The sequence below is a fragment of the Camelus dromedarius genome, chromosome 7 (assembly GCF_036321535.1).
Source record: "Camelus dromedarius isolate mCamDro1 chromosome 7, mCamDro1.pat, whole genome shotgun sequence".
NCBI lineage: Eukaryota > Metazoa > Chordata > Mammalia > Artiodactyla > Camelidae > Camelus > Camelus dromedarius.
In genome coordinates, this window is record NC_087442.1 from 82126634 (window position 1) to 82153606 (window position 26973).

The window sequence follows — 26973 nt, forward strand, 5'->3', positions numbered from 1 at the left end:
CCATTTTTTTTTCCTCTATTATGCACTGGTTACATCTTGTCCGCTTTTTATTCCTGTGGCTATTTACATTCTGATGTTCTTCGAATAAAAACCAATGGAACCCAAGTCCTCGCCTCCCTGTTTCAGAATTCTCCCTAAGACTTTGACCAAAGAGAGCTCACAGACGAAAAGAGAAGAGGCTGAAGTTTATTCATAAGCCTTGTAGGATTATGCCGGGGCGGGGGGAGGGGGGCGGATAAACTTCCTGTAGTTTTTAGAAGCAGAATCTTGCCTCTCTCCAACCTAAGGGCAGTTACATCTAAGCCAGAGGCTACTCCCTAGAGCCTGGCTTCCAGAGGGAGGCGCAAACAATGCCTCCTCGAAGAGCATTTCCAATGCCCTTGGGGTCATACATCGCCCTGGAGCGGCTACACATGCATCTCCCATTGACAATGACTGATGACAGAAGGAGTGGCCCAGATGGATCCCGGGAGCACTCTCCGCTTTGTCTGCGACCTTCAAACCCGCACTGAGGGGCTGGCCACACGAGAGGGCTGGGTCGGGTCATGGGGAGGGGGATGTGAAGCTTTGGAGAAATTCAAGTGGCGACCCTCCCTCCAAGATCACGGGCTCAAGGATGAACAGGCAGCTCTCTCTTCCTACCTTCATCCACCAGGAGAGCCCACGGGGCAAGGAGAGAAAGTAGAAAATGTCTCCCATCAGGGGCGTACCAGTGCCATGACTGCGTTAACATTTCTAGAGTTCTCTCTGCCAAAGAACAAAATGCAGTCCAGACTGATCAACATTCCACTAGCCCTTCAGCAGAAACTGTTTGCTGTAAAGAGTAGGTTGAGTCCCTAACCTGAGGCAATTTTCTGGCCTCACTCCCTAGGACTCAGCTCACAGAGCTCCACCCAACTTTAAAAGGGGCTCGTGGGATAGAAAGAGAGAGCTAGATGAGAAGTGAGGTAAACTGAAGGGCAAGCCTGACCTGGCTGTGAGACTCCCCGCAGCCTGGAGCTCCCAGGCACACGGAACAAGCAGCCTCCTGCCTTTCTGAAAATATAGTACAATGGGGGCTCCTTGCCATCTGGAAAATCGGGAGCCAATCGCACCATCAGCTTCTTCGAGGCCTCACCAGGCAGGCCCTGTGGCCTAAAGGGTTTCCATTCTCTTTCCTTGTGCCACTCTCTGAACACTTCCCAGTGAAGAGGTCCACACCCCTGCCCTGCCCGCCCCTGGGAGGTTGCCGAGCTGGACAGCTAAGAGTCGCTGTGACTTGGTCCAGCACCGATCCAACCTTACTGACCAGCTTTCAAAGTTCCAGACAGAAGGCACTAGGCAAGCCCTGCCTGTACCTGGGAAGAGAAAAACAAAAAACAAAAGCAAAACAACAACAAAACACCAAGCAGGACCCTGAGTGCCCCTGTAGGCACTCCTGTAAGGCCCAGATCTTCCTGATTTTCCATGAGCTGGCGAAGACCCTTCCTGGAATTAAGAATTCTAAACTGTCATGAAGCTTCTTCTATTAGCCTGCTATTAGTTGCCAGTCGCTGCTTACACAGAGTGAGTTAATTAGTGACATCAAAGGCAGTACAATAAATTCTCAGGAGGGCCCCAATTTTTTCCCTTCTGCTTAATAGCGCATTTATGCCTATCTGTGAGTAACAGTCTCGGGGACATTTAGGTATTAGAGATCTCTTTGAGAACTCGGTTTGAGCCTTTTATAAGCAAAGAATGAAGAGCCTCTCTTCCTGGCTCTGCACAGACAGACCGGAGCAGTTAACATTCCTTAATGAAATCCACGACCAACGGTCTTAACAGAAACCGTGAAACGCCTGTTCACAAGGCCAGTGTCCAGGGCGCTGCTGCTGGCTGCATCCTTCCTTGGGACCAGCCCCATCACCCTGGAGACCAACCCCAGCCCCTGTCCAGCAAGAGGACACAGAGCCTGCTCTTCCTTTAAAGACACGCAAGGAAAAAAAAAAATCTCTGCTTCTGGGAGTACTTCCAAACTGCAGTTCCCAGGTTCGCGCCCACCCCCACCCCCCTCAACATCAAAGTCTCATTTCTTAACCTTCCCATCATTTTTTCAAATTGCAGGAGTGAACACAAATTTAACTGGCTTCATCTGGTGTGTTTATGTTGCATGGTTTTTGTTGTTAGAAGACGGAGTTAATAAGTAAGGCTGAGCACATGGCGGTATTATATTTTTAATAAAATTTTAAAGACCATGCTTATACTCCACTGCAGAAATCAGACCCTCCTGGAGAGTACATTTAAATATCAAGAGACTCTCAGGATTGTCCTGAAAGGCGCTGGAGGATCCGCCCCTAAGGGGGCAAGATCGGGATGGTGACCTGGGCTCACCTCTGCTGACTCGGCCTCTGAGCCAGGCCAGGTGGAAGCCTGGGTCAGGTTTCCACAGCAGAAGCTCCCTCCAGCCGCTGTCCACTTTGACCTCAGCAATGAAATGTGCATTTTATTTGTTTCTGTAATTGAAGTATAGCCAATTTACCATGTTCTGCCAATTTCCGGTGTACAGCATAATGTTTCAGTCATACATACACATACATATATTCCTTTTCATATTCTTTTTCACCCTAAGTTACTACAAGATACTGAATACGGTTCCCTGTGCTCTACAGTCGAAACTTGGTTTATCTGTTTTATATGTATTAGTATCTGTAAATCTTGAACCACCAATTTATCCCTTCCTACCCCCTTTACCTCCTGGGAACCATAAGTTTATTTCTGTATCTGTGAGTCTGTGAAATATGCATTTTAGAAACCCAAGGGAAAATACCACATTTTGATAGGTAACTCTGTTTCCACTTGCTCAGCCACAAAAGTCCACCCCTTTGGGAAACACCTTCCAGGAACGGCTCAGATACTGTCTATGAGTGAAGCAGGAAGGGTCACAAAATCTAAAAATCTAATTTCCCCCAAAGCCCATGTTTCACAGTCACGGCCAAGACAGGATGCTTTGGTGCCCCACTGCCTCTCCTCTCGTCCGACCAACTGGGCGGGGCAGACACCAACCATCCATCCTACCCTGCACGAGGCTAGAACCAGGACCTGGCCAGACCTTCCTTCTGGCCTTTTTCCAGCTTTTCCGGCACATTCGGGAGAACTTACTTTCCCAACGCTAAGGGAATGTGTTTTTATTTTCTAGAAGCCCCAGTAAAAGCGATTAAGGAAACAAACAAAAGACCACCTTGATGTACCTTTCTCAAATACAAGTAATTTCAGTCTCGCTCATTCTTCCGACCAATCTCTTTTTTCAAAAGCCTGACAATTGAAATCTATTAACCATGTACTGGGGAGTGACAGCGAACATTTACTTCCATTCACCTATCTTGCTTACTCTTCACTGTAACTTGAGCAGAAAGACACTGTCCTTTGGCTCTTTTGCCAGATGAGAAAAACTACAGCTCAGGGCAGCTGGCTCGCTCACCCAGGTCACACAGTGGGTTTGCGGGCAGAGCCTGGAGCCCAGGCAGTCAGACTCCAAAGCTCCCACTTTAAATATTTGGCTACCTGGACCTCTGTGTACTTAGTGACAAGAAAATAAAATAAATCTGAACTTGAATTTTGGGCCAGGCCCTAAAGCACAGGCCTGCAAACTTCACAACCACCCAACTCTGCCACCAGACAAGACATAAACCAATGACCATGGCTGTGTCTTCATACTCCATTTATGGACACTGAAAGGTGAATTTCACATAATTTTCACATGTGATATTTAAACATGTAAAGAGCCATGTTTTGCTCATGGGCTGTCCAAAAACAGGTAGCAGACTGGATGTGGCCTCACTGGAAGCTAACCAAGTACTATCCTAAAGGAATTGACCCACCTTTACTACAAAGCTTGCACCCAAAACAATGAGGAATATTACAGAATAAAATCGTAAAAGCCGTAATACTGAGTGTTAGGGAGGATACAGAGGCATAGTCAATTTCTCACACTGTTTAAAACATTTCCACGATCGGCTGAATCAAATGATCCCACTTCCAGGATGTATCTTAAGGAACAAAAACTTAGAAAAGACAATTTATACTCAAGGGTATTTATCACTGTGTCAATTACACTAGGGAAAACTCGTTAACAAAATAAATATCCATTATCTTCTAATATGATGGAACGTTATGTCATTAAATATAATGCAATCAAGGATTTTTTTGGCATCCTTTTTTTAATGGAAGTATAGTCAGTTTACCATGTTGTGTCAATTTCTGGTGCACAGCGTGTTTCAGTCATACATGTACACACATATATTCCTTTTTATATTCTTTTTCATTATAGGTTACTACAAGATGTTGAATATGGTTCCCTGTGCTATGCAGTATGAAATTTGCTGTTTATCTATTTTATATAAGGGGATATTAATGAAGATAAGGAAGAATTTTACTGAGCGCCACGTTAGTTACTCAGCCACAAGCGTCTGCCACTTTGGGAAACACTTTCCGGGAATGACTCAGATACTGTCTATGAGCAAAGCAGGAAAGATCACAAAACCTCATTTCTCCCAAAGCCCAAGTTCTCGGTCAGCAGTAGTCCTAAGGCATTACATGCCCATCCTATGAAGTAAGAGCTGTTGTCACCCCATTATACAGACACAAAGATGGAGGCATATTTATCCAAGAAAACACAGCTAGAAAGTGGCAGAGCCGGACGTGAAATTCAGGGTCCACTCACTCACCCACTAGACTACCATGTCTCCAAATTTTTTAAGGATCCAAATTTCTGGAGAAAGGAGAGGTGGGACAAAGACAAATATATAATTATTTCTATACAAAACTTTTTTTTAAGTTTAAAAAGCACAAAAATAGCATGAAAATATTTCTATGGATTATTTTTCCTTTATGTTTCTATATTTCCCAACCATTTGAGAGTGCAGAAATAGCTGATTTATTTTACTTTTGGTTTCAATTCTGTCCTAAGTATGACCTTTACAATAATTGTCTCGAGAAGTCCAATTGAAGGACACAGAAATTGACAAATTATCCCACAAATGTATCTCCCATAGTCTTATTTTAAACCATTTATTCCATCTCTTAAAACTGTTAAGTGCCTGCTAGGCTACTTTTACACATAATAATAACACCTTCTAGTGAGACTGGGCTTTATGGAGGTGTCAATACATTTGGTTATTTTAAACTATATGAGTTTTTAATTATTTTCTATTTATATACAAGCGCTTTCCAAACAAAGACCAAAAATGCCCTGACCTCCTTCTCGCCAAACTTGGTAACTCAGTTTTCCCCAAGACACCCCAAAAACGTATAAAAGGGAAAGTGCATTAGAAGTGGTCATTACCACCACGATCGTTGCTCTGATTCATCGCACACTTAACCAAAAGTCAAGCTGTGTGCGAAGCGCAAAGGCATTCATCCTATTGACTGCTCAGAGGCTGCCAGGTAGGCGGTCTCATCACCTCGGTTATTCAGGTAAAGCTATCCTGAGGCTTAACAAGTTTAAGCCTCCTGCTTCAAGCCAGACTTCAGGTAAGCGGCCAGGTCCACAGGACTTTCTCGTCTATTATAAATCATGAATAACCCCTGCCAAGGGTCTCCTACAAAGTCTCTGAGAGCTGAACACTGATTTGTTGGCCATTTTTTTATTTAAATCTGTGTATGTGAAGATGATCATCATCGTTAAAATTATTCTACCTCTTCCTATAAAAGTTCTCAGGAAAGGATACCTCAGACTGCAATCAAATGACCTGTTATCTTTCCATAGCGTCTCCGGGTTCCGAGTAGCTATTCTGCAAAGGAACGTTGACCGCCATCTCCCCAGGGGGATGTGTTGCGGGCTTGGATGCCAGAGGAGTCTAAGTATTTGGTTTGTGTTCAGGTTAACAACAGCTCCAACAGTTAAAGCTGTACGTAGTTTATGGAAAGAGGCGTGTGTCCAACAGTCAAAGAAGCATATGGTTTGTAGAGAGGAAGGGTGGGGGAAACTTGGGCTTGGAAGCAGCTTGGCTTGGGTTATTTGCCCACAAATGAAAGGCTCTTCATGTGGCCCCAGAGCACCAGAGCAGACTCCCCTCCCACAGGCTGGGAAGGAATGCTGCCCGACTCAATAAAATCAGGGTCACACTAAACAGAGACCTTCTCCCCAAGAAAGATGATTATCGAATTATAGCAAATTTAAGAACGTTTTCTCTTTTTTTTTAATCAAGAACCAAACCAGACTCCTTCTTAAAAATACCCTACTAGGGATTGTAACTGTTCCTAAAAGTGCCAGATAGATTTCCATCCATGCAATATTAAAACTAACAAGCGTCTTTCCAATTTCTTTTAATGATGGGGGGACGCCGTAAAAATACAGCAGTGCTTCGTTTAGCCAATGGAGCTGAAGCAAAAAGAACCGAAATAAATAAATAATCAACTGACACGGGCCACTTACCAAAAAGAAAATCACTGAATTCAACCTTTTACAGGAGGTACACACAGCATTTTGAAAGCAAAAAAAAAAAAATGTCTCATACCACAAACCTCCCCTTAAAAATCACTGCCAGGGGCTGGAACCAAGGCAGGAGGTTCTTTCTCTTGCAATTTATTTTTTAATGTTTGGGTATTAATGACATCAACTGCCGTATCGTATATATAATAAGGCAGCATAGTATAATAAAAGGAGTTAGAAAACCTAAGTCCAGACTTGCCTCTAGCACTTTTTCAGTGTGTGACCCTGGGAAACTAAAAATATATCAGTTTGTCAGTTGCCTCACTTAACGGGCAGATAATAAAACTTGCCCCTCTTACTTGCCAGGGGTTTCTGAGGTTAAACGAAACGGTATATGAAAAGAATCTTTATAAACTCTCGCATTTATGAGTGCTGGGTACCACCACCTCATTATCTGTTTGTTCGTTCATTTGTTTATTTACTCTATTTTTTAAAGGATTAACTTTGGGGATTTTTTTTTGAGGGGGGGGAGTAACTAGGTTTAATTACTTCTAATTTTTATTTATATACGTATTTATTTAATGGAGGGACTGGGGATTGAACCCAGGACCTCGCTCATGCTAAGCACACGCTCTACCACTGAGCTCTCCCCTTCCCGCTCAATATCTGATAATAATGCAGATCAAAGCAGTTCTGGGATGTAAGTGCCCTGGGTTGGGAGGTGGGCAGCTGAGTTTCCAGGTCTGACTCTGCTGCGACACTGGCTGAAGCTCAGGCAAGCCACAGAATTTCTCGGGGCTACTGCTTCCCTTTATATAAGACATGACATCACCAATCTGCTCCACCCAACTTCTGATTTATGTCCGAAGGAAAAATGGGTAACGCGAAAAAGCTCTCGGAAACCTCTAAGAAGGGAACAAACCAGTAGACACACCTTTACCGAGAACCAGGCTCGACGTCTTGGGAGAGAATCATCCCTGATTCACAATCAGAAAGAGGATCCAAGTTCATGACCTCTAATTGTACACCTGGCCATCTCCTTCACCCACTTCTTTAAAGTATCTTGGGGTCAGGCTCATAATCAACATTTACAAAGTATGCGTGAAATTCACACTGAAAATACCAATTTCTTCTCTACTTGGTTCACTCCAATGACTTGAGATGCTTGAGTCTTCCCAAGAAATCTATTTGATGTTTCTCTGTGAACAATACTAAACAAGATCAAGCAAGTTCTCTTAGGACGATTGTTGGCCACCTACACCCACTGCCTCTTTCTGCATGGTCTGTCCGCTCAGGATGGATGGTACATTTTTAAATAGCCGGGAAAAAAAAAAAATCAAAAGAAGAAGGATATTTCATGACGAGTGAAAAGTACATGAAATCCAAATTTCAGTGTGCACGAATAAAGTTTTATTGGAACACAGCTGGGTTTACTCATTTTTGCGTTGTCTGTGGCTGCATTCGCCCTACAAGAGCAGCGCTTAGTGTGACGGAGATCAAACGGCCCATGTAAATTCTGAAATACTCATTAGTTGGCCCTTTCCAGAAAAAATGTGCCATCCCTGACTTACCTATCTCAGGACACCCATCCGTGAACCGATGACGCACACCTGGGAAACACATAGCAAAAATAAGACAGCAGTATTTTCAAAGTCCTAGTATTGAGGCTTCCAAACCTTAACTATGAGGTGGGTACTCACATCACCCTACTTTGCAGATGAAGGGGACAGGCTTAGACAAAAGAGCTTCCCCAGCGTACAAGCCTGTAAGTTGGCACAAATCAGTTTCTTGTGATTCTGACTATTTTTTCCCCCAAATGGGGGGACTGGGGATTGAACCCAGGACCTTGTGCATGCTAAGCATGTGCTCTACCACCAAGCTATCCCCTCTCCCCAGTTCCCTATGATTCTAAACCAGACAATATCTGTAGTGGGCAAAGGAGGATTTGGGCTTTTCTCATGAACCCCAAGGTAGAAAACATTTCCAGACTGTTTCCTCTCTCAAGTGTGCTAAGCACTGGGATAAATTATGAGTTTTAAATATAAAATGTGAGATGTGTGTGATTAAAAATCGGTCTTCTTCTTACCCAGCTGAGGGTAAGAGTTGTTTAAGTTTTGCTCTTTGAAGAATAATCACAAAACAAACAAGGACACATTGGTCAAAGGTGCCCCTCTCTCCCTTGAATTTGGAGATGACAGAGGCCATTTCCCACACATTAAGCTACTCGATGTGCCTTTTTTAAATACGAGGGAGGGTGTCCTCTGCTGGGCCAGATACAATCCCTACTGATCTGTTTTCAAGGCCAGGATGACCCAGAGTGGCATGTCCTTTCCTTAACAGGGATGGGGGAGGGACTTGCAAGCATCAGGTTTTCAGGCTTCTGTTTCCACCAAATTGGGAAAATCTCCTAACCACAGGCAAAAGCAAATGCAGTCAGGATTCCCAGAGTTTTTCTGCAATTGTGTGAAAAATTGCCTCTGGGGGCTTTAGGCTTCAGGCAACACAAACAATCCAAGCTGGTCCCCGTCAGCCGTTCGCCACACCGGGATTCCTACGGACGCATCTGTGTCAAGGTCTGCCTGTGTCCCTGCATAGCAGACCAGTAAAAACGAATGGCTGCTACCCTCACAGCCCTATGACTCTGACTTTTCTAGACGTGCAGCCACTTGAGAAGCAAAAGACAGGCCACAGGGTTGGGGCAGTGAACCCATGGACGGTTTGGACGGTTAAGTCAGCGTAAGGAGGAGGCTACTGGAAAGAAAAGGAAGTTCCTTTAGCTGTTGTGTGGGGGAGTAGAGACATGGGGGACCATCTTGAAGGAGGTTCAGACAAGATCTGGTTTGGGAAAGTCTTAGCTGAGCCTCCTCCAACTTCCGACTTTCAAAGAGGCTGGTCAAGGTCCACCTCACCCCTTGGGGATACATTCAACTCAAAAGCATTGGATTAACAAGTACTCTGAAGCTCCGACACATGGCTCCTTGGGTTGGAAGGCACCTGTGTGTTTTTGCTTGTTTCTTTTTGCACTTTCCTTTCTTCCTTAATTCACATCTTGCTGACACAAGTGGAAATTTCATATTTCTTGGCAGAAAAGCATTCTATTTCCTGCCAAGCCATTCAGATAAAAATGCTTCCCTTCTCCTCTCCCTGCCTGGTCCAGGACTACTAAAACCCTCAGGAAGAGTTGGAGCAAACAGTAACCAAAACACATAATCCAGGCAATTTTATTGTGCTTGACAATTTTATTAATTCTATTGGGTCTCTTTAATCTATTCTATAATTTGTAGGGAAAGGGGAAAAAAAAAAAAAAACCTCCAAGAATGGTCCAGCTAGCCCATTGTAACATCCCCTCCCCGTATAATGAATGCATCCTACAGTTCATTCAGCAGAACATTGGAAAACACTAGCAGCCAGCCTCACAGAGCTTTATTCGTCTTCCTTCTTACGCATTATTGGCTCTGGACTCCTGCGGAGGCGTGGTCCAAGAGAGGAAGAAGGAAACGCTATTTTATATTTTCAACCTAATCTTCCAATCGACACCACAAACCAGTCCAGTAGCAACCGTATCCATGAACTGCTGATCTGCCACCCAGACCCCGATTCTGTGCAGTACAGTACTAACTTCTTTCTGTAAGAGTCAGGCTATAATCCTCCTTGCCACGGGCCTCGGAAATTACTCGGAGTAAAACTAAGACAGGTATGTGGATCTATGCACCTGCCTTTCCTGTTATTCCACAGTTTCTCTGCCCCAGATTACAGCTTCCAGCTCCCCCTCGACTGTCAGATCCGTCCCAGTGCCACCAGAAAGGCTCGTCAGCTTGCCTCTGCCCCATAGCTGCCTTTTTATTTTTTCTTTTTTAAAGGTTTGCTATTTTTCAAAGTTTTTTTTTTAGGATGTTTTTTGTTTGTTTTTTTTTTTGGAGGGGGGTAATTAGGTTTATTTATTTAATTACTTTTTAAACAGAGGTACACTGGGGAATTGAACCCAGGACCTCGTGCATGCTAAGCATGTGCTCTACCGCTTGAGCTATGCCCTGCCCCGCTTTCTGATTCAGCTTTTCTCCAATGAAGTCTTCTGTTGTGTCAATTTCTGGTGTACAGCACAATGCTTCAGTCATATAGGAACATACATATATTCGTTTTCATATTCTTTTTCATCATAAGTTACTACAAGATATTGAATATAGTTCCCTGTACTATACGGTAGAAACTTGTCATTCATCGATTTTATATACAGCAGTTAGTATCTGCAAATCTTGAACTCCCAGTTTATCCCTTCCCACCCCCTTTCCCCCCGGTAACCCCAAATCGCCCCCATCTGATGCACCACCTCTCTTCAGTGCACATCAGAACCACTGAGCAAATCCTAAAATCTCCTGATGCCAGTGTCTCTTGTTCTTGACCTTGGGTGGCTTGCATTTGACTCCTGAATTTGTCTGTAAGGTCTCCATTGGACCAATTTAATGACTTCCTCTCTGCACTAATGCTTCAGCATAGGCTTCCATCCACTCTGTTCAAGTGACCTTTGTGTACCAGTCTCTTACTATCATTTAAATGTGAATGGCTTCAAAATGTAAATATTTCAAACCTTCATAAACTCTTTTAATAAGTCTATCCAGATAGACCTGAAATTCATGGTGGGGGAAAAAAAATCAAAGTGCATGTAAAAATGTTAAGTTCTCATTTAATAGCATAAATGGAAAATATGGCAGAAATGAAACTATTCTTGGATTGGTCTTACCAAAAGACATCTGTACTCTGTCAAATTTGAAAACATTCTCCCAGCATCGCATCTGAAGATTACTGATGTTTGCGCAACAAAATAAACAAAAATATAGGCTGTTTAAAAATAAATAAATAAATGGAAAATAATCATTAAAAAAACCTCAGACATATACTTGCAAAACTATAAAGTTTTGAAAAGTGGTGTTCTGGTCTGGTTGTATACTTCTGTGTTTCAATCCACTTAAGACATTGAGAAAGGTTTAGTTTTTATGCAGCCAAACTCCACATTCTAGGACCAGTTTTATTAGTGCAAGAGAAAGCCACAATGAAATGATGAAGGAATTAAAACTTACCTGATAGGTTATACGCCCTGACAGGTAGAGCAAATCAGTAGAAAATCTCTGGCTTCAATGTAACCCTACTATAAGATCCACAGAAACCACCAAAAGTTTCAGTAAAATGCTTCTTTATCCAACATGACCCGTCTTGCTTTGTATTCTACTGGAAAGTGTTACGAGTTAAAGTATTTTGCAAAAGCATCAGGGTTTTCATGGGAGCTGGGAAGATTTTTATTTCATTATTTTTTAAAATAGTCCCCTTAGAGATACATATTCTGAAGGCCGAATATGGAATCACTTTTCCACATAAAAACTGGAAAAATGAGAAAGCAGAAGCCACAAATTAGCTTAATTTCAACGGTCAGCTCATGACTATATAAATGTCACACGATTTATCGTGTTGTTAAATCAAAATACACTGCTGGTGCGTGTCGGGTCGGGGGTGGTAGTTTATTTCCCTACTTTTGCCAAGCCTCAGCCTAGTCTCGTTGAAACTAGTTACTGTTGGTATCAAGTCTCAAACTTCTTTTCGACTCTGCCGGGTTGATCGCAGAAAGGAACACCTAAAAAAATCCCTTAAAAGTCAATGTATAGATTCTGTAAAATGACTGAGCAGCCTAACATTCTGAAAAATTCCCCCGAAGAAGGAGAACCCAGTCTTCCTCAAAAGCTTCAAACCAGAGAGAAAACTACAAAACGCTGGGGGAATGGATACCCTGTGAATCCTGACGTCCAATATATTCCATCTTAATTTCTTCTTAATTTCTTCACTCTTCAGGGAGTACTGAAAACCGAAGCAAGTGTTAAAAGTCCTGATGGTCCCCACACTCCAAAACTTGAAAATTTTCTAGAAACACACACGGCTTCTCTGGTCACAAACGTTCCAGGTTGGAGGGGAGGGTGTAGCTCAGGGGTAGAGCGCGTGCTCCGCATGCACGAGGTCCTGGGTTCAATCCCCAGCACCTCCATTACATAAATAAATAAACCTAATTACCTCCCCCCCCCCCGACTCCAAAAAAATCCCACAAAACCTCCAGGTGTCTACACAACCAACCCCGACCTTCCTCGCCTTGAATACGGGCTCTGAGTGGCAGGAACCACCTTCAGCCCATTTCATCCCCTTCTTCTGAGGCTGCTCCACGACCCGCCCAAAGCCTTCTCACACTCTCTGTGATGAGCCGTTTGCTTGCTCCGGCACTAGAATATGGGCTCCTTCCGGGCAGGGGCTGGATCTTGTTTGCTGTGGTGTCCTTATGCCTGGCACACCACAGGCACCAGACACTCATGCTAAGGGCGGATGCATAATTGAATGAGTGGGGTGGGACCTGCTGGTACGTCTGACAGTGATGTCGTTCCCAGGGCTGGCAGCAACGGCATCCATCTGATCAGACTCAAGCCCCAGAGGAAAGGACACTGGGGTGCCCGTATGGGCTCCCCCCAAAACCAGATGCCCAAAGTGAGAACACGGCTCTGAACGGGGATGGGGTGACAAACAAAAGAGAGAGTGACAGAGGGAAGTCGCCCATGGCAGCCTTTTGCCAGGGGTTGGTTCTAATTCTTTAAGCCCCCGTTTACAGTTGCCAGGTTATCAACTAATAACAGTAGCCGCCCAATCATGACTCAGAGGGTCGTGTCCCTGAATGGCAGGAAAACTCATAGAGGACACCGAAGTCAAGAGAATGAAAATTGGCGGGAAAAACGGACACAAAGTACCTCCTCCCGGACGCCCTCTCTCCCAGCACCCGTGTTTCACCCGTTCACAAGAGTGAGATGTTTCACGTGTTCCACACTCACCTCATGCAAGTTGCTGTGGGGATTAATATTTAGCCCGTGTGGGTGACAGAAGTACACAGTGACTCATGGTTTACAGAGATACCCATCAATTGGAAATGCACCAGCAAATATTTGGCCCTCGTTGAGACACTGAATTGTCAGGTGAGACGTGTTTCGGGAAGTCTGGATAACTGCTAAACTGATGTACAGACAGTTGATGGATTAAACAATAACAATTTAAGAATTGAGCCTTTTTCTACACATTCAGAGAAAGAAAAAGATGCGGGAGGCGAGGGATGGGAGAAATAAAGGTAACTCTGCCAATTCCTTAAAAGGGTAGGGCATTTTTATGTAGCACATGGATTTTTCTTTCTTCCTTCCTTTTTTTTTTTTTTTTTTTTTAACTCCCAGCCTTTCATCTTCACTCTGGTAGGACTGCATTTGCCACAGGCTGATAAGTGAGTGTGGCAGAACTGCAAAACTCATGTCAGCCAAAGAATCTAACACAGAGAGAGAAAAAACTCAGACAGAAAGCTGGTAAGAGGCAGCCATAACATTATTTTAATGCCTTTTATTTAATTCTACCGAAAGATCACACAGCAGTGTGATCTCGATTTGGTAACGTCTCAACCTCACCTCATGCACTGCACATGGCCTACATCCAATTTCTTGCCCCAAAGATGTGGTTTTCATTAAACTAGTAGAGCTAAGAGAGGTCGCTTATAAGACCAGTGAGTTAACAAACTTCTTTCCTCTTAAGACAAGTTGAACCTTCAGTTTGCTAGGGTGAATCAAGAGCTGATGAACAAGAAAATCACAGGATGGAAAATATAATTCTTCACGGAGAGGCGGGAGCCCCAGCTGAAGCCAACAGCATCATCTACAATTTACATCGGTGCCTTGTTAAGGGAACGTCATTACTCGCGTGCTTACTGAGAGGAACAGCAAGAAAAGGCGAAATAAAAAACACGTGCATTTCAAGTCCATGCCGTTCTGTACTTGGTTCAAGAGGTGGAGATGGAAAGAAAGAAAGATATGGACCCAAGAAAGTTTGTTAAAATGTCAGTTTTACTCCCCACACCAGGGGGGCCAAACCACATGCACTCAAATACTTAGAGCAGCTCTCTTTGTAACCAAACATTTGAAGCCATCAGTGCCCATCAGCAGCACAAAGGATTCATCACCTGTGGTGTATTCAGACAATCCAGTACCATAGAACAAGGTGAATGAACGCCTGGAACTACACAAAATGTGGATGAAGTCTTGCAAACTTACTGCAGTGCCAAAGAAAAGAAGTCAAGATAAGAAATTGATAAAAGCCCAAAAACAGACATGACAGGTCCACGCCGGCAGAAGTCAGGGATCAGAGAGGCTCAAAGGTGCTGATGACAGTCTGGTTCGGGGGCTCGGTGCTGGTTTCACAAATACGTTTGGTTTGCGAAAATCACCAAAATCATCTAACTGTTCAATTGATGATAAGAGCCCTTTTCTACCTGCATCATTTCCTGCAGTAAAAAGTGGTATCACTTCTAAAAACTTCCACACAGTTCCTAAATGCCCTCTCTTGTCTCTTTGTGGTCCGATCACAAGGGCTGTTATCCTTCTTAAATATGAAACGTGCTGCTGTGTGTTTGAGGTACCTGAATGCAAATGTATCCAAACAGCTGCAATATATGAAAAAATGTTACTCTAGAAAAAGAAGAACTCAAAAAAGTTGGGAGCACTGACATGAATAGGCAATTCACTGAAAAAGAAATTTAGATGTGCTAGAAGAAAGTCAAATTAGTTCATATAACGGAAGACGTGAAAATTGAAATAGGGTGCTGTTTCATTGTTTTGCCTTGATACCAAATTAGCAAGTGTTGGTAAAGACTGAGTGAAGGAGAAGACACTATTATCAGTGGGTAAAAGAAGGACATTTTGCGTCCACACATCCCTGTACATCAGCGTGGTGCCCTGTGTGACAAGTCCTAAATACATACACTGCTTGACCCAATGATCCAATACTGCCCTGGCTGGGTACGTACCCAAAGAAGTAATTTAGGTTTGGTGCAAAGACTTAGCTACAAGGATATTCACTGAAATATGATTTATAATAGAAGGGCGCTTACATGACCACAGTAGGAGATTAACAATATCCGCAAAGCAGAGAACAGAGGAGGGCTCACGATGGGGTGGGCAGGAAGTGTACATCCAAATCTTAGCGGCGGTGCTGAGCACTGGAAAGTCAATGAGGAGTGTTTGTTAATTCTCTTCTATTTCCTGCCTTTTAAAAATATTTTTCTAAAATTAAAAAAAAAACCAAGTTTTAAAAGCATGTTTAATTTAGAAATAAATGTGTCTTTTCAGAGCTATTTCAAGCTTACCTATTATATAGCCCTTATATAATTTCTTATATATAGTTCTCACATAGAGCACTTATCAGCCCATTAAGAAAGCCCTTGGTCTTTTTGAAATGTGAGTTAATGGGAAATAAAAGAGATGCCAGAACTCTCACCGCAATTGCCACCATCAAGTATTTGCTTGGGCAATTCTTTTCTTTCCGAAATCCCCCACAGGGGTAGGAGGGAGATATCAGACATGGTGTGAGCTCGTGCCCAGCTTAACCCGCATTCCCCAAACTACAACCTGGGAGGATTCAGCAATAACCCTGTTGACTCAGCACACAGCCATTTATTAATCATTCAATGTGTAATTGCACCATTCTATAAAAATTGCAATGTCTCCCACTGCAAACCCACACCGTTTCCTGGCTCTCCTGACGCTGTGTATGTAGCTTTGGGCCCCTAAGAAATGTCTGATTCAAAAGCAGCCTTGATTGCAAAATTTTCAAAGATTGTTAGAAGTCTGGAAGAGATTCTGTCATAGAAGTAATTATGTCACTAAGTGGCACTTTTTTTTTTCTGCCTTCTGTAAAAGGCAGAACCTTTTTCCCAAGTGAAAACTCCAAGATTTTTTAAAGAAATCCTTTCCTAGGAGGAGAACTGATGCGATGAGGAGTCTGAGTACTTCAGGAATGAATTAGAAGAATTTCCAATTTCTGTGTCATTGTGCTGAAGCAGTATGAAAGACAGCTATGTGGAGAAAAAAGACTAGAAGGAAATATACTAAAATGTCTATTTCCAGCCACACATGAGTAATGGAACAAGGATGACTATTGTTTTCTTTAGCTATGTTTTGCAGTATTTTCTACATTGACTAAATACTGCTTTTGTTATTACAAAGGCATAATCAAACGCTACAGGTCACAGAAATTGCCATTACACTTTCTAATCTAATCTAATCTCATTAGATTAAAAACAAAAAAACAGAACTGAGCATCAAAGCCCCTGGGATTTGGGGCTTCACGCAACCACTCTAGTTTACACTGTTTCCAAAGCTTTTTTCCCAAGGCATTCCTTCCAGGGGGGGAGGGTATAGCTCAGTGGTAGAGCACATGCCCAGCATGCACAAGGTCCTGGGTTCAATCCCCAGTACCTCCATTAAAATATAAAATATAAACAAAAATTTAAAAATCTAATTGCCTCCCCCCAAGAAAAATACTTTTAAATTTAAAAAAATGGTATTTTTTTCCCAAGGGTATTCCTTCCAAGGTTATGCCGAATTGAAGATCCAGAAAATAAAGAAGCCAAGATTGTGACATGATCTAGTTGCATCTGTTTCTACCAAAACCTCTTTTACATTTTCATGATGTTTTTTTTTTCAGAGTGGGAGATGTATTTTTCACCCACAGAAGTTGAACAGTGCGTGCCCTCACTCTGAGTGTAAGAATAAAACAGCGTTCCCTGCTCCGAAGGTGGAGGCGAATGGGCTGGCAGGACCCACACGTGATGCTCAGGTATCCCCTCCGTGCCTTCACCGCCCCACACAAGCCTGTGGGAGAGGAGACAGAGGACAACCATGGTGGTCACCATGGAGTATCCCCAGAGTTGAAGGGTTTGGGGGACTGGCCTATCAACCAACAGAATGAGATGGTGTGGTGCCAAAGAATTAAACACATACTGGGCTATAAAGGGAGAAACGAGTCTCAAAAATCATCCCACACTCAGGGAAACGGAAGGCTTGCACGCACTCTTAGGGTCCCTTTTCCTGGTCACAGCCCATCTCAGAGGCTCTGAGTCTGAGATGTGCGTGCAGCCATGGAGACAGACAGCGCTGGGACATCCCAGCTGTCCGGGTCTGCCTTCAGGCCAGGGCTTCCCCATGCTGCCCAGGAGGGCAAGCGCCTTCAGCAGCAGGACTGAGGTTTCCTCTGGGACAGAGTAAACACAAATCATCACTTCGTCCCAACGCCTCGCATTTTGACTTCGCGTGCTACAGCAGGCAGATGCCCCACAGATGTTCGTGAAATGCCTGGTGCCTGGCTCACCGGGAGAGATGGAGCCTGCGTGAGCAGACCTGCCGTGGACGCACATACAGGCAAGAACTGTTCTAAAGGAATCAGTTTAAAAGCCCAACACACACTGGGAGCTTTTTTCTCACTTCCCTTCCATGACATCCCAAGCCACTTGACATTCCTTACTTCTAAGGCCCAAGTCTGCCTCTAATTTCTGAAAAGAGATTTTTAAAATTGCATGAATACCACTTTCTTAGTCTCTGCAATAAATCCAGCAGCAGGAATGAATGAGGATCCCGCACGGAGCTGGGTAATGAGTTTGCAGTCTATGTTTGCTCTTGGGGAAAGCTGCCCATGTATTCTGATTTAGAAGCAAATAAATATTATCATCTTCCCCAACCATCTTTTTTTCTGTATTTTTCACTTCTCTTTCCCTTTCCACACTTGCATCCCCAATTGGACCAGCCAGAAGAATGGCTCCTCTTAGGATGAGCACAAAAGTGTTTTCTGAGTCACTTTCTAAAGCAGAAAGAACCACAAGGAATTCTTTAGAAACATTATCGACCGAAATATAGCCCATGACCTTCAGGAAGGGTCTGTGTTCACTCCAGTGTGGAAGGGACCCAGGGAAGATGAGGGAAAAAAGTGATGGTTGTGGGAACCTAGGGACCAAAGCAGAACTTGTCCACTTCCGTTTTGGTTCTTACAACTTGACGTTTTCGGTCTTTACATACTGGAGACGCCCTTGGCCATTTCATTGCCTCATGGCTTCTGTTTCTGGGACAGGTTGAGAGATTAATGAGAAATCTTGGCCCCCTATGCAAATTCTACAAAAATAGCCTAATTTTACATTTCTTCCAAAGGACAAAAAAGGCAATGTAAAGTAGATTCCTGATGGCGTTGGACTAAAAAAACTAACAGTAAATGTAGAATGGTTTCTTGTGTCCCATAGGACAAAAGTCTTGTGGATACGCACAAGGCATTAATAGGATATAATATAAAATAGAAATATTCTAATTGTTCCAAAATGTCAGATGTAATTTTATCACATTTAAAATAAATTAAAGACTACTCAGCCATAAAAAAGAATAAAATGATGCCATTTGCAGCAACATAGATGAACCTGGAGATCGTCATTCTAAGTGAAGTAAGCCAGAAAGAGAAAGAAAAATACCATATGAGATCACTCACATGTGGAATCTAAAAAAAAAAAAAGACACAAATGAACTTATTTACAAAACAGAAACAGACTCACAGACATAGAAAACAAACTTAACGGTCACCAGGAAGGAAGGGGGGTGGGAAGGGAAAAATTGGGAGCTCGAGATTTGCAGATACCAATTACTATACATAAAATAGGTAAACAACAAGTTTCTTCTGCATAGCACAGGGAACTATATTCAATATCTTGTAGTAACCTATAATGAAAAAATATGAAAATGAATATATGTATGTGTATGTACGACTGAAACATTATTCTGTCCACCAGAATTGTCACAACAGTGTAAATAAACTGACTATATTTCAAATAAATAAACAAAGTTAAAAAGTAAAATGAATTAAAGGTGTTTTACTATCTGGGCAACTAGTTTTTCTTTTCCATCTGACTTATTTCGCCTTAAACCAGGTAACCTCCGCCAGCTCCAGTCACACCCAGAGATTTCTTTTGACAATTCTCCGTGAGACATGGGGACCTGATCTTCCAATTCTGATGTCCTGACTCTGGTTTACTGGGAGCTCTGGTTGGGCCCAGGTCAAAATTGGGTCCAGGCAGGTCCACAGCTCAGTGGCAGAGTGCCTGCCTAGCACACACAAGGTCCTGGGTTCAATCCCCAGTACCTCCAATAAAACAAACAAACAAACCTAATTACCTCCCTCTTCCACACACATAAAAAATTTTTAAATTGGGTCTAGGGGTATCAGCTTTGTACGTCAAAACTTCTTTCAACTGGATCCACCCTTCAGCCAAGCCCAGGGACCCCGCCGGGTTCATCCCCAACGCCTGTTTATTCATTTCCTCCCCTTGAAAGGTTAAAAGCGCCCTGTCGTTAACCAGCTGGTGGAGTTGAGCAAATCCTCATAAATCAGCCCTTTGCCGGGCGGGCGACCTGGGAGTTCATGGTGGCTCTTGGCCGACACAGAGAGCAGCTAAAGCACATTTCAGTTCACAAAGGAACCTCTGCGTGTTCGCAGGCCTCCTCTTTCATCTGTGGGTTCACAGTGCGTTTTTGATGAACTGTGCTCATCAGCCGCTGCTACCCCCCTGCTTCCCAGGGCCGCGCAGAGGGTGACAGTGCGGGTGTGGAGTCTGGCTGCCAGGAGTTCAAGGCCTGGCCCTCGCCACACTCAGCGCACAAGTCAGCTCCCCAGTGCTGTTTCCTCGTCTGTAAAGCGTGGGGACCACAGTGGGCGCGCCGTGAGGATGAAGGGGTGAGATGTGACCTCCAGCTGTCAGCTCTCACTACAGCCCCCCACCCACCCATGCTGACAGGCCCTGGGTCTGCGGAGGCCCGGGACAGCTTCCCTGCCTGATTTCCACAAACGCAGCCCGCTGCCTTAGACGCACACCTCATGCAACTCCTTGAGTCCATTAAGATCCAAGATAGACCAATGGATCAAGACCACACCGTACATGTGTAACTGAATCACTGTGCTGCACACCTGAAACTCACACTGTAAATCCACAACACTTTAATACAGAATTAAACACACACACACACACACACACACACATCACGGATGTGACGTTCCATCCACCTGTGTGCCTGTAACCAAGCAAGCGACACACATTTAAGTGCTCCCATTTGCATGTGATGCTGGCAGAGAAAATTGCCCTGGACTGGTTCCCCCAAAACACTCGCCTGCCGCACCGCACCCCAGTCCACCCACGTGAGTGGAGAAGACAAACTTCACCACTTGGGGCCTCGGTTTCTTCATTTTGAAAAGTGGAGCTGACAGCAGCCTCTCTCTTAAAACGTTTGTGGGCTGGAAATGAGTTAAGTTCTACAAACTTCGACAGAAAAGCAGAAACTGCTCTGGGGGAGTACGTGGATTCCGATTTGCACGCGAAGATGGGTAATGATACTAATAGCAGTATCACTAGCTAGTGACTGTCAGGTCGTACAAATCCTCCCCACAATCTTATTATTTCCATTTCCCAATGCAAAAACTGAGTCTTAGAGGGGGAAAGAAAGCTCCCCAAGGTCACACGGCCTTCAGTGACGACTGGGTCTGTTGAATCGCAGAGCACATGCACTCAACCTTGGACAGTACAAGCCCCAGAAACTTCTCTGACTGTGGAAGGTCTGAACTTGTCAACTGAGCTCCAAGTCCCCGACAGGATGATGGAGGAGGACGGCCACACAGGCCAGCCAGCGAGATCATCAAATCGGGCGTGGTGACCAACCAGGGGACAGATGCCCTGGGCAGCCTGACATGAAGGAAATCCTATTTCAATTGCATTAAACATTTAGTCAAACCCCATTACTTATGCCCCCGCCTAAGCTGGTGCTGACCCGAAGCTGGCCTCAAAGATTCATCAAGGTGCCAGAAGAAAGCTGGGTTCCACGCAGAGGTGCAGAGAATGCCCTCTCCACAGTTGTGTGCATTCCTTCACCCCAGGTCTTAACAAATTCTCTTTAGGCCCACACATCACACAAAATTCCTCCTGAAAATAGATCTGTCAGCTCAGGTTTCTAAACCTTCTCCCAGGATTAAAACCAGTCCTTGGGGGCCAAGAATCCTTAGACCATCTTTCCTCCCTTGCCCCCACCTCCCCAAAACCCCTCCACACGTATTTGACTTTCTTTTCTTTCTCTCTCAATCTCTCTCCAGGTGTTTGGCCCAGCCTGGCCCCCAAAACCTCAGAAAGTGGGAAGAAATGGAACAAGGCAGGGATGCAGGCCCATGGATGCCCAAAGCAACACGGGCCCACCGGCTGTACAAACAGCAGACTCCCAGCCCCGCTTGGGCTCCGCGGGGACGGTTGGCTTCCTCACCTTTCATGTATCTAAGACAACCTGCTTCTTCAGCCCGAGGCTACAGAGAAAAATAAAAGGTCCAAAACATCGTTCGGTGAGGAATTCCTCCAAGGACCTGCCTCCCGAGGCTACAACCAGGCGTGCTGGCCGCTCCTACCCCCAAGACTTGGGGTGAAGGTGGGTTATTGATCAGCACATCCCTCAGTGGTCCAGCTCCTTGGCTTGGCTGCCCGGAGGGGGCTGGGGGAGCGGGTGAGGCCAGGGCGCTCAGGAAGAGCACAGAGGCCCTGCCCTCTCCCCTCCACACTTGTAAACCCTCCCCCATATCTCAAGGCATCGGACAGACAGCAGCCACCACAATAAAGAGATGCTCCCATCTCTTCACTCACTCCTGTCGGGTTCACTTACGTGCTGAGCATCCACTGGGTCACACAGGGCGCGGCGCACAGGACAGCGACGGGACAGGCTTGGTCCTTCCCCCTGGACCTTACCGAGGTGCAAAAAAGCCAAGAGCTCGTGTAGCACACAGCAGTGCTGGGACAGGACCCAGTCTGACCCCAGGCCCCGAGCCTCAGACCCACGACCTCCATTTCTACTTGTGTGTGGCTTTAAAATGTAGAAATTTTCAATGTTCAGTCTGATGGAAGAATGATCACTCATTAAACAGTTCCTCAAAGGGGTACAGAGACCGAAGAAAAACTGCAGAGTGAATCGAATTTAAAAACATAGATGAACCACTAGAGACAAGCAAGGGGCATTTCCAACCGCACAAAACCGATGCAGACAATTCCACGCTCCTCAGTAGGAATTTTCCGTGCCTCCTGGCCTTGGCTTGTCCCAGTAAGACAATGCTGGGGTACCATGTGCCGATGGGATGCCTAATGCAAACCTTCTTCCCCCTAATTTTTTTTAACTGTGGTCAAATACACAGAAGGTTTACTATCCTAACCACTTTTAAGTGTACAGTTCAGTGGTATTAAGCACAGCCATATTGTTGTAAACCATCACCATCATCCATCTCCAGAACTGTTCTCATATGTCTAATGGATAACTTCTGATGAGGCTTGGCTCCAGGCCGTATCACTCACAATTCCATAAACATTCACTAAACCCTGCCATGTGTGAGATGGGGCTGGATGTCAGGGCCCCAAGACAAAACACCACGGAGCGCTGCCTTCCCGGCGCTCCAAGTCTACTCGCTAAGTGGGACACAGAATCAGATCGTTGCGAAAATAGGTTTCGGGGGCTGGGCGATTGAGAAACCAAGCGGAGGTGGCAGATGTCCTGCCTTTGGGCCGAAGGACAAGGAGGCCCCAGCTGTGTCCCAGCTGAGAGGATGCCGGCCAGAGACAGCACGCACATGTCACAGGGGACCAGAAGCCACCCACGCAACTTCTCTCCTTTGAAACAGTTTCAGGGAAAGACAGGACAAAAACACACATGCCTCAAAGTGTGGACAAGGTTTTAAAAATTACTTAAATGCTTCCTGCGTGTAGCGTCCGTGAGGGCTCTAGTTTGCTTCTGTGACAGGCAATGAGAGCCAACTGCAGGCCACCAAGATGCAGGCACCTAACTTCCAGAGCCACGTGCCAAAGTCCCCCAGCGCTGCGAGGCTATGGTCCTGACAATGCTGGAACGCGACCTAGTCTCCTCAACTAAGGTAAACAGAATAAAACAAAAAGATCTCGCCTTTGATTACCAAGGAAGTGGTCACCCCCTCTCAGGAAGAAAGGAGAGCCATCCTTTGAGTAGGACACAGAAGCACTCCATCGGACTAGATCCAGGGCCTCTGCATTCATTCAGCAAATCTGTATTAAGCTCCTACTACGCACAGGAATCTAGTAACTAGACCCAGTCCCAAGGCTCTTGGGTTTTATCAGTCAACAAAACAGACACCACTTTCCATCACTGAGGGCTCAGAGTTTTAGCAGAGGAAACAGGTAGCATGTTAGATGTAGCAAGAGCTTGGAAAAATGAAAAACAGAGTGAGCAAACTCGGGTGATGGGGGTGGGGTGGGAGGCAGGCAGGAGGCAATAAGGTCATCCTGGCGGATCTAACGGAGTCATGGACTTGAAGCAGAATAGATCCGGAGGAAGAAGGAAGAGCCGGAGCCAGAGGCCCCCACAGTGAGGGGGAGAGTGTGGGCGGAGGGGCAGAGCACGCCGGGTCTTGGAGGCCTTTGTGAAGACTTTGGCTCCAAGTGAAATGATGATACATTTAGTGAGTTTTGAGGCGAGGAGTGATGTAGTCCAATTTATGCTTTTCTTCTGGTATTTTCTGGGGAGAGAGTAATTTATTTATTTTAATGGAGGTACTGGGGATTGAACCCAGGACCTCATGCCTGCTAAGCATGCACTCTACCACTGAGCAACATCCTCCCCCTCACTGCGTGCTTTTAAAGGCTCCCTCTGACTCTGTGTGGATGAGAGGTTGTAGGACAGCAAAGATGGAAGCAGGAGGCTACTGGTGCCCAGGAAGGGGCTGAAGGTGGCTCCCAGGAGGGCAGGGAGCAGGTGGTTAAAGCAGACAGAACAGCCAGAATTTCCTAACAAGCTGGATTTGCTGTGTGCATACGTACACACACGTGTGTGTGTAAGAGGAAGAGACAGAAAGAACATGGTCCCAACATCTGGACCTGGACAATGGGAAGGACGCCCTCTCCATCCACAGGGGATGGGGAAGGTGGGGCTGAGCAGGTGGAAGGGTCTGGAATCAGCTCAGCTCTTCAATGTCATGGCTAAGTGGTCTATTAGATATTGCCACAGAAATGCCTAATAGATACAGGAAGTCTGGGTTTTTTTTTTTCCTTTTAACATTTTAAAAATATAACTTAAATGTATTAATTGTACTACGTGAATGATTTTGGAATTTTATTTCATGCCAAGGTAAATGTTATATACAGCCAAATGGAAAACATATCAGAAAAGGGGGCTGTCACATAAACTGTCCATAACGTACATAAAATTTCAATAAAACCAGTCTTCAGTGCAAAAACCTCCTCTCAGGTTTCCATAAAAATAAATGAAAAAGGACTATGTTGATGTATCATTATTTCATGTTACTTAATAGCCCCAAACAAACTATGAGGCTGGAAGAAATGCTATTTGCTTTATTCACATAAATACAGAAATGCAGAAAGGTTCCAACATAGAATAAGCATGTTAGTGGAAATAATAGAGATTGGAGCATTTTACATGATATATATGGACTGATTCAAAATTTGGAAAAGTAATTTACATAGCAGAACACATGTATGAATGTGAAAGCAAGATGAATGAAAGAAAAAGAATATGAGTCTGGGGCTTGGGGGAGAGAGGTCTGAACGGAAAGAGCGAATCAGGGGGTTTTGGACAAACTGAGAAATTGATGGCATGTCAGTTTCCAGGGCTGGCTGCTTCCACCAAAGGAATAGCAGAGAGAGAGAGGGGAGACCCAGGTCCCAACTCCGGGGCACACCCACAGTAAACGTTTGGAGAAAAGAGGAGACATTGGCCAAGGACCAGCCAGTGGACCGAAAGCAGAAAGCGGACAGAGCTATGGGCTGGAGGCCAAGTAAAGCAGGGGAGGAGGGATGGAAGAGCTGGGTCAAACACTGCCGAGGGGCCACACATGTAAGGACTGAAAACTGACCCCTGGATTTAACAATGTGGGATCACTGATGGCCTTGACAGAGCAGTTTCCACAGAGCGAGGGGTCAGGGGAAAAGCCAGAGTGGGTGTAAAAGGGGATGGCTCAAGAGAAGATGCAGACAGTGAGTTTAAACAACTCCTCAAAGATTTGCTGCAAAGACACAGGGTGGCAATTGGTGGGAGCGAATTAGGGTCAAGGAGTGCTGTTTGTTTCTTTTAAGAGGATGGACGTTTATATATTGATAGGAGCCAACTAGCAGGAGAACAAAATAGATGAGGTAGTGAGAGAGAGGATGGTTGTGGGAGTGACAGCCCGGAGAAGATGGGAAGGATGGCCCCCCCCCCCCCACGGGGACTTTTGGAGAAACTGGCTTTCGATGTCACCTGTAACAAGAGGTGGGGCACCGAGAGTGAGGTCACAGACATCAGAAGGCGAGCGGATGTGCTGGGAGTTGCTGGTGAAAGTTCTCTTCTGTTGGCTTCAGTATGCTTGGTCAAAGTAGAAAAGTAAACTTACCAGCTGAGGAACGAGGAGGAAGAAAGAGTTACTGGAGCCATGAGCAGAAGATACGAAAGAGCCTTCAGGGAGAATGGGACAGTGAAAAGGGCAGGGGGAGACGGGGGAGTGCGCTCCCAGAAAGTTACATTTTATCTTTGAGGTCCCCAAGTGTGTGATGTGTGATTGCCCTTCCTGCTGTCTACGAAATAAAAATTAAGTATGGTTCAGGGAAAATGCTATTTCATTCTAACAGGCTGCCTGTTTCTCAGGAATGGTCATCTTAAACTGCAAACGTTACAAAAAACATTGAAAAGACGAGCTTGTGTACCTGAAGACCCACTGCTTTCTATAAATCTGGTTACTATTTAGTTCCCCCATCAATAACACATAACCGATACTGCCTAGGATGGAGGTACAACAATGACGCTTAAAAGGAAATGAGATCTGTATCCTTTTCATAAACTCCGTGGCTTCCTTAATATCCAGTTCCCCTTGGAATTTAGGGATGTCCGGTATAAGAAGCGAGAAACAGTTTGAGAAAATCCCGGCTCAGAATTACACAGCACAACCTCAGCTCAGAAGTAAACATCCATAAAAGATTTTAGAAGGAGAACTCCGTAACTACCCTTAAAGACTTTTGCAAACCTGGGCCTGCCCAGATGTTTCCAAACTGGAAAAGTGCTCCAATCACTTGCCCGGTCCCCGGACCAGAGGCTGGCCAGCCTTTTCTGTAAAAGCCAGAGAGTAAATATTTTCAGTGTTGCAGATCATTTTGTTGTGACCATGCAAGCCTGCAGTAAGAAAGCTAAGAGCGCTGGGAGAGAGGAAACAAAAGGGCATGGCTGTGTTCCAGAACATCTTCATTTGCACCAACAGGCACTGGGCTGGATTGGACCCTGAGATTATAGCTTGAAGGCTCCTGTCGTCTAGATAACAGACGTCTTCTAAAGATAACATTAGACTATCACACCTTCTCATCTAGTCTAAAATTATTACTACCTACCGAAAGGGAAGTCCAAATGCAATGCACATCGTAACAGGCAACACGATTTAAGCTCCGAGTCAGTGTTAAACTTCCCAAAGCTATTTCTAGTTTGGATATAGCTCTCTTAAGAGAACTATATAAACATCTTTCACCCGTAGTTTCAAAACATAATAAAAACTTCCATGAGCCTACACTCTATCCCTCTGCAATTATTATACCCATTTTCCAGATAGGTAATGGCCTAGGTTGGAATGTACTATTAAAATACTTACAAAAAGGGAAAAGGTCTGATAAATCCTGCTGAACCCAATCCAGCACCAAC

General features: G+C 44.7%; 1 protein-coding gene and 1 non-coding gene across 3 annotated transcripts in view; one reads left to right on the forward strand and one right to left on the reverse strand.

Moving 5' to 3' along the window:
- Nucleotides 1-26973, reverse strand: part of GLI3 (GLI family zinc finger 3) — a 267554-nt gene that overhangs the window by 184353 nt on the left and 56228 nt on the right. The window contains exon 1 of one of the 2 annotated variants that reach the window (XM_064487724.1): nt 7960-7990. The exons of the other annotated variant lie outside the window; for it this stretch is intronic. The gene's annotated coding sequence lies outside the window, so the exon portion shown is untranslated. Of the gene's footprint in view, nt 1-7959; nt 7991-26973 lie in introns of those variants that run through there. 2 annotated transcript variants of the gene reach the window in all.
- Nucleotides 12344-12416, forward strand: TRNAE-CUC (transfer RNA glutamic acid (anticodon CUC)). Its single transcript has one exon. It is a non-coding gene; the product is annotated as a tRNA-Ala (tRNA).